Consider the following 9,144-nt stretch of genomic DNA (forward strand, 5'->3'; position numbering starts at 1 on the left):
ATTAATTAATTTAAAATTTCATGCTTGCATATAGTACGTTTTGATCATTTTCATCTCCCACTTCTCCTCCAACCCCTCCCAGATTTTCTATTCCCATCCTTCCTTGTGGCTTCCTTCTTCGTTTCTGCACTGCCCATGTACTCCCTAGTGTGAAAACAACCACTGCTTCTAGAATCTTGTCAATCTACACTCTGTATTTAAGAAAACTGGCTTTTCCTCCACCCCCCCCCATATAAAACTGAAATTAACTTCACCCAGCAGCCATTAACTGCCAATAATAATTCCTCATTCAAGGTAGGGAAGCCTTGCACTCTTCCTTTCTTCATTCTGAATTGTTGACTTACTGCAGGTCCTGTGCAGGCAACCACAGCCATTATGAGATCACTAGGGCAAGACCCTGTCATGTCCAAAAGACAGTTTTGCTCCTGTCTTACATCCACTTGACCTCACATTCTTTCTGTAAACCCTTTCATGGTCAATGATCCCTAAGCCTCAGTGAAGAGGTGTGGCCCTGAGAAAGAAATTAGGGAAACAATCCCATTTATGATAGAGTCTTTCTATTTTCATAAGATCTGTTTTAACTTGAATTGTCACCACTGTACTGCACAGTACTTCTGTTTCTGAAAGCTGTATGTTTTGCCCTTAATGCTGCTTATTTGCATATCATAATGTTAAGAACGAAAAAAAGTAATTTATATCTTCCTGTTGAAACAATTCATATTTTTTCTATTTTTTTCAGTGAATTACTTTGATGGTTATTTTTTTCAGGTTTGAAACAAAACACTGTGTCTGAGAGCACAGGATATTTCAGCCTAACAAGTTTATCTATTCATTCCAGACAAGGCATGAGATACAAGAAATCATGCACAGGTGAGCTGCAGGAGGAAAGACAGGCAAATTCAATTTAATATCAGGGAACATGAGATTCTGAAAATCAGGGAAGAAGTGAACGGCAAGGCTGAAACTTAATTTTTTGTTTCTTTAAATTAAGATTATTTTTATTCTTTTCGTGGGAGACTTTACAAATATTCCATTTTTGTTTCATGCTTAGAAGAAACATGATTAGTAGATAACTTTTCTAGGTGTGACCTAGAAAATGGCCAAGGGTGATTGTGAGATACATTTTCTAATATGCACCATTGAAACACACACACAGACACACACAGACACACACCACACACACACACACACACACACACACACACACACACACATATATATATATATATATATATATATATATATATATATATATATCCAAGTCTTTCATCTTATGCTTAATTTTTGGAAAGGCCCATATGGCTCATGGACTTTTAATGTTTCTAGGCAAGGGAGCATAAATCTACATTATTAGAATCTCATGCTGTATTGTTTTTGTCATGAATTATAGTTATTAAAATTTAGTGAAGCAAATAGAGAGTATTTACTTACAAACTGTAATTATTTCCAACTTTATAACCGGTAAAGTATTCTCAATATCCTTCAAACAGTATGAGCACATAAAAGTGATATAGCTTTTGGTTTGTAATGCAGAAACCCTTAGAGGAAACTCTTTAAGGCTCATTTTTTGAATTATGTGAAAATAGGAATATCAGCATTTTGCTAGTTATATGCAATGCTGCATGTTCTCAAGCCAAGTTACTTTAGAAATGGAGATAGACTTAATTTGTCAGGAAAGTACCATTCTGTGGAAGTTGTGGGATATCATGAAAAGAAAGTGTGCTATAGCAGAATTGACATAATTTCTTCACTAAGACATGGGCTTGACCTTGGCTTTAGATGAGCTTTGGCTCAATTTCTCAAGGTGTTATTGACAAATAGGTAATAGAAAAGGGAAATGACAATGCACAAAGAAATATTAAAATGGAAGGGATGCATTGATTCAGAAGCAATGATGGTGTCTTCTGTTTCACACAGCTACCGTTATCATGTCATTAGTACCTGCCAATCACTCCCTGCCAATCACAGTTTAGCTTAAGAGAAGGCAGTGATGGAACCTCACCACTAGCAAAAACATTTCTAATGCCAACATGTATATTTGCTAGAAGTTATTTAGTGTCTAGTAACCACTAAATTCCCCCTTTTCACATTATATTTGAGTCAGAGATAAAGTGCAATTAAATACTGAAGGGCTGTTCCAAGTAAATTATGCTTTTTTGTGAAGGCAAAAAAAATAGATAATTGTTTGTGAGGAGAGAGAGAGAGAGAGAGAGAGAGAGAGAGAGAGAGAGAGAGAGAGAGAGATCACAGTATCCTAATTTGGGAAATGTTTTTATAACAGAAAGCACAACAGTTGACATTAAATTTTTACATGTTTTGGTAGTGATTAGAAAATTATGAAAATAAATTTTTTAACAAATTCATAATGGCAAATAATGACTTTGTAACCCACATATAACATAAAAAATAAATTTAATGAATGCTTTTTTGCATGCATATTTGTCTCTAAATGTTGTATAGTTGTCTCTCGAGTGGCAACGTGACAGCCAACCCTAAGCTAATGGCACTGTGTTTTTGCCTGCTCAGAATGAACTGCTCTACCCTAGTCATTAGAGTGCTCAGACCTGAATAATAATCGACACAGGTCCCCTGTGATGGCTAAGGTAACTTCCGATGGATCCAGGCATCGCAAAGGGCTATGGTCCACCTGCTCTGGAGTGCCTGGGAGGTCCTAGTGACCTTCCTTTAGGTGAGCTCTGACTAGGACAATGGGCTATGAGGTATTAATACTTCCCATTGCTTCTGTTAAACCTACTTAAAGGAAAGGGAAGAAATAGTCTCTTTATTACTATATATCAGGAAAGTAAGAAAATACTGAGGGAAGAAAACATTTTTTCTTCTCAGCTGTGGATCCATGAAACATTGTAATGTAAACCTTTCTGATATCTGCCTTAAAACCTGCATCCTAATCCCCTTCCCTCACTGTATACAGTTTGGCTCTAAGGCTGGAGTCCTTCTGCTAGCAGTTAGAAAAATTTCATTTAATCTAAATTTGTATTTAGCCTAAGGCTTTCATTTCTCCTAGTAGAGTTGAATGCCACAACACTCAAAAGATTTTAAATTAAATCAATGAATTTAATAAAGTTTAGTTCAAAGAATTTTATAATTTCTACATTTTAGAATTCTTTTGGCTACTATTTTATTAGATAAACAAATTTGAAAACATATGTGTATATGTGTGTAGGCGTACATATGTATATATATATGGATATGTATGTATATGCACACACACACACACACACACACACACACACACACAATATGTGATGGTTATTCTCAGTCGTCACCTTGACTTTGTTTAGAATGAATTACAATCCAGGAATAGAGGGCACACCTGTGACCTGGATTTTTTGATTGATATGTTGAGGTTGTATGACATATGCTCTTAATCCAGATTGACATTCACCTTTATTCTGGACCATACCTTCTGCTAGAGTCCTACATAAGGAAAATGGAAGAAGAAAGTTTATTCTTCACCTGTTTGTATTTACTTTGCCAGCATATCTATATCTATTGGAGCCTACATCTTCAGAATTCCAGCTTGTAGAGAAGATCAGGTGAAACACCATATCTGTACCTGTATCTGTATCTGTATCTGTATCTGTATCTGTATCTGTATCTGTATCTGTATCTGTATCTGTATCTGTATCTGTATCTGTATCTGTATCTGTATCTGTATCTGTATCTGTATCTGTAGCTATAGCTATAGCTATCTATCTATATAGCACAGGCACACACCATATACATATATATTCATTCATATATACATGTACACATATGCATATATATATGTATATATATTCATTCATTCCATATGTTCTGTGACTTTAGAGAGCCCTGATTAATACAGTACCATTGTGCTCACCATGGTGTAAAGAATGCTACTTACTTTTTGTACTGAACAAAGAGGGCTTGATCATTCTCATAAGTGAGCAGTGAATGGCTACATTTGAGAAATAAGGCACGGATTCCTAGGAAGAACCAAGGAGTGGGGAAAAAAAGGTATGGATTATGGCTTTTGTAACAGAAATATTACAGATTATTGAAGATCTAAATGTAGCTCCTCTCTAACAGAGAACAATAGACCATGTTTGTAGGAAATCATGGATGCTAGACTGGCTTGAGGAAGTCAGCTGTGGCAGGTAGAGATGGGAGACGGTGTTTACATATGCAGGCACTGGAACAAAGTGTTATGTGTGTTAAAGATGTTTTATTCTTAAATATTTATGTTTTAAAATAATTCCAATATTAAAAATTTAAATTAAAACTAACAATAATTTAGGTTTTAAGAGAAAGCAAACACTAATTATGCGTCACTAAATTGGGTAGAAAATGTTATAAAATGTTATGTGGCCCCCTTTTCTTTGTTAGCAAGTAATCAATCTCTAGTCTCAAGGTTTTGGATAACATTTTTGGGGGACTTCTTAATATGTTCAGTAAATATATTGAAAACACATTATTTTCATCAGTCTGGATTTTTACATAAAAGTGTAATTCTGTTTGGATTTTGTATAATTTCCCCTCGCCCTGAGCATTGCTCTGAATTCCTGCTTCTCAGACAGTCTTATCTGCAGTAAATTTGTGTCCTTTGCTATATTCAGATAATGAATGCATACAGCACTATTTACTTCCCACCAAACCTCAAAAGCACTGTGTGTCTTTCACTTCCATGTTACTTCTCAGAAAATATTGTTTGTTTTCCAATCATTGATGTGAAGCTTTTAAAGACTCTCTCCATATTGTTTCTAACTGTGAAATTGCTCAGTGCAGTGTCTGCACATGTGCCATTTATAAGCCAGTGATTGGATTACTTTGCTCATACCTGCACCTGACACATGTGTGGTAACACATGTATCATGACACAATCATTCCACAATTTATACAACTCCCAAGATAAGAAAATAAACTTATTTTCACGTAGATAAGAACAGGTTCTGGAAAATAATTGTAGAAGACTATAGTATAAACATTGTATATCTAGAATTGAGAGTAACGGAATATGTTATCTACACATGTGTAGAGATACACACATAGTAGTTAACTGGATTTAGTTATCTTCATGGGAAATTAATTCAAAACTAAATTCACGCAGCCTTTTTTTTTTTTTTGGTTCTTGTGATAGGGCAGCAAGACAAGGGGAAATCGCAGAGAAAAAAGAAGCTCGGCAGGAAAGTTTGGTACCTTTGTGCCTGATGCACTTTTTACATTATGAAAAGTGGTTTTCATGATATTGCTAATTACTGATGGTTAACAAATGGAAGAAAATGAATACAAGATAATAGTCACAGGAGAAATGAAATTAGGATCAAATTATAAAGCTGAAGTACATAGGATGATGTCCACTTACGAATAAATGTACGAGAATTAAAAATAAAATAAAATTTAATTGTATGATTATTTGGACCTCTCCTTTCCTATTTGTTAGTTTTGTTTTCTCATTGCATTTCTATGATATAATGTTCATGCAGTAGCATTTGTAGACTGGACTAGATGCTTGTTAGACACAAGGAAAGCTATATCTGGTTAATATAAACAATCTGATATATAGCAACTGGGCACATACTTGCAGTCAGATAGTATCAGGCAATGCAGATAGTTTAACAAGATTTTATGTCATTTGATAAACTAACCAGAAAGTGAGCTATCATGCTTCCAATCTTGATTGAAGACAATACCTTCGTTTCCTTTCCTGTTACTGTGAATTAAAACAGTTTGAAAAAAGGAGACAAAAGGGTTTACTTCAGCTCACAGTTAAAGGTCACAAACCATATTCTAGAGGTATAGATAATATTATGTCATGAATGGCATGGTGGTTTGTTTTAGATTTTGGAATTTTTCTTTTAAATTTTCTTTGATTTTTAAAAATTTTTAATCTATTCAAATATTCCTTTCCTGGAAGTTTTATTGAAGTTGGTATGGGTTGCTTTAAAATTATACAGTTCCACAAAAACAAAGCAAAATGTATTCATATAAAATTTACATAAGTATTTGTCTGAAAAGTGTTCCAAAGTAAAATAAATTCAACAACTAGTATAATTGGAAGAAATTCTCTTAGTATATGTAAATATTTAATAGTGTTTTGAAAATATCAACTTACATGGCAAAAAATAATCTGTAGAGAACAACTGAATTAATTTACAAATATATTTGAACACCACTTGGAAGGAATCTTGAAGTCTTTGAGTTGATGGTAGCTAATATTTTTTGAATTTCTAATTAATTGTTTAAATTACTCTCAATACAGTTTTCCCAGGAGTATTGCTAAATAAACCAAGAAGATAAAATATGGACAAACTGAAGAAAATTAGGTTAGTTTATACAAATACAGCTTAATATGTCTAGGGCATTATAATGTGATGTAGATTACATAAAAGAATTGAGTAGCAAACAATAATGCCAAAAAATATTTCCCTCGAGGGTGACGTGTAATAGGATCTTCTCCACACAAATGCATAAGAACAATGTGCCAAATAAAGCCTTTGGTTGGATGAATAGCAAGTAAAATTAGATAATAGAGAGAAAATATATGGGTTAATTTCATTTTTTTTAAAAAATTTATTTGTTTTACAGTTCAGATTTTTTTTTTGGTTCTTTTTTTTTCGGAGCTGGGGACGGAACCCAGGGCCTTGCGCTTCCTAGGTAAGCGCTCTACCACTGAGCTAAATCCCCAGCCCCTACAGTTCAGATTTTATCCCCCCCTCCCAGTCCACCCTCTGACTACTCAACATCCCAGACCTCCTACCCCCCCTACTTCCTCCCCCACCATCCCGGTCTCCACGAGGGTACCCATACCCTCCTTGCTCCTCCTCATCACCCCCCTGCACAAGACCTCCCTACTCCCTTGGGCCTCCAATCTCTTCAGGGTTAGGTGCATTTCTCTGATTGAGTCCAGACCCAGAAGTCGACTGCTGTATACGTGTTGGGGACTTCATCTCAGCTGGTGTATGCTGCCTGATTGGTGGCCCAGTGTCTGAGAGATCTCCAGGATCTAAGTTAGTTGAGACTGCTGGTCCTCCTACAGGGTCACCTTCCTCCTCAGCTTCTTCCAGCTTTTACCTGGTTCAACCATGGGGATCAGCAGCTTCTGTCCACTGACTCTTTCAGATGCTTGTTGTGTCTTTTTGAAGGTCAGTTATAATGGGCCCATTTTGTGAGCACACCATAGCATCAGTAACAGTGTCAGGCCTTGTGCCTCCCCTTGAGCTGGATTCCAATTTGGGTTGATTTTGTTAAATAAAATAAAACAAATCTAATAACTCAACTATCACTTACTTTATTAACAAGACTTATGAGGACAACATATAATAAAAATTATTTTTTCAGTCTTTTTAACATAACAAAAAGTTCTGAAGTTTATTTATTAGCTACTTTGTTTTACTGCTGTCACAAAATACCCAATGAGAGGAACATGTGGAAGAGTTGTTTTCAGTTTAAGATGATAGTCTGTCATTCAAGGGAAGTCATTACAGCAGGAACTTGAGGTAGCTGGCCACAAAGCAATGACACTTAGGACGAATGGGGGTACAATTAGTTCTCATTTCCCTGGTTCCTTTGCATTTATCCCAGGAGTCCAGGTCATGGGATGGTGCTGCCCACACTCAGGATTGGTCTTCCTACTTTAATTAACCCAACACAGAAAATTTTAACCAATGTAGCCAGTATTTTTCTCCAGGGTGACTCTAACCCTATCAACTGATTATCAAGATTAAACATGGAAATGGGAAATGGGAAAAGTGAGCCACAAAAAGAGAAATGTCATCCATTAATGTGCTGCACCCATATCCTTACTGTTAAATTTCCCTCAAAGTCAAAATAATGACTGTCATAAATGGCAAAAATGAGTTTAGAAATTAAAGAGTGTTAGTAGTGACAGTAGTCACTTATAATAAATAGTCTTTTGCTTTTATACTGTATTAGATCAACAATAAAATTCATTATTGAAAAAGCCTGTTTTATAACTTATGTTGAGGATCACATTCTCCACGTGAAATCACTTCAAGTAGAGTGTTTATTGAAAGACAGAAATGCCAAATGTTACTATCATTTAGTATGAAGATAAGTATAAATAATGAAAAGTGAGGGAAATTTAATTCAGCTATTGCTAGTTCTTTTTATGGATCATTATCTGCCTCGCTATTTTTTAAACATCTCTCCATCATCATTTATTTATCTAATAAAGATCTGACAGCCAGCAGCCAAGGCAGAAAAATGAATGTGGGGGACTTCTGAGCAGAGAGAAGGTTTTTTGGGGAAAATGACACAAGAATATTCATCAGGGTGATGCTGAGGAGGAAGGAGCAGGTACAGCAACTGAATGAGAGGCAAAGGGCCATGTGGCAAACCAGAACTAGAATAGTCAGGTTAATTTAAGTTAGATGAGCCAGATGGAAGGCCAGAAACTTAGAACTAAGCTTTCGGAAATAAATGTAGGATGCCATGTCATTATTTAGACTCTAGAATATCCAAGACAGACAGTTGATAATATATAAAAGATATACTCAAGAGAAATGAAGACATGTGCTCAGAATACTACCTGTTTAGTAATATTCAATAGCTAAATAGTCACAGAAATAAAAAAAAATGTAGGAGGTATCCACACTTTATGAACGGATGTTTGCACTCTTCAAGTTTCATGTGTTAGAAAACTATCAGCAATTTTGTTTCTGTAAATGTGGCTTTTAAGGATTTGAAATGAGATGAGATTATTAGAGAAGGGCCAAGGCATTACAAGAAAAGATACTAGAGAACTTGTGTTGTCTCTATTCCGTACACACACTTGCAACCACCACGCAAGAGTATTATAACACTACAGCTATCTGTGAAGTCACCAGCCGCCCACTTAGAGACAACCATTATTCTCCAAGCTAGCCTTCAGAACTATGAGAAGGTAATTTTTTTTCCTTAAGCCACAGGACTATATTTTCCTATGGCAATGTAAACATTTTAATGCATTTTAAAATGTTTTGATGTGCATGATGCTATAACAGTTTCCTAAGAGCATGGCAGTAGACAGGTAAAAAGTCTATGAAGGGAATTTTATAGGAAATGCAGATGCTATGGGCAGTTTGACATGGAAGGGATAAAGAAAGATAAAAAATCTTTTATCACATAAAAATATTATAAATACATAATACTGACCAGAGC

The sequence above is a fragment of the Rattus norvegicus genome, chromosome 7 (genome assembly GCF_021556685.1).
Source record: "Rattus norvegicus strain SHRSP/BbbUtx chromosome 7, alternate assembly SHRSP_T2T, whole genome shotgun sequence".
NCBI lineage: Eukaryota > Metazoa > Chordata > Mammalia > Rodentia > Muridae > Rattus > Rattus norvegicus.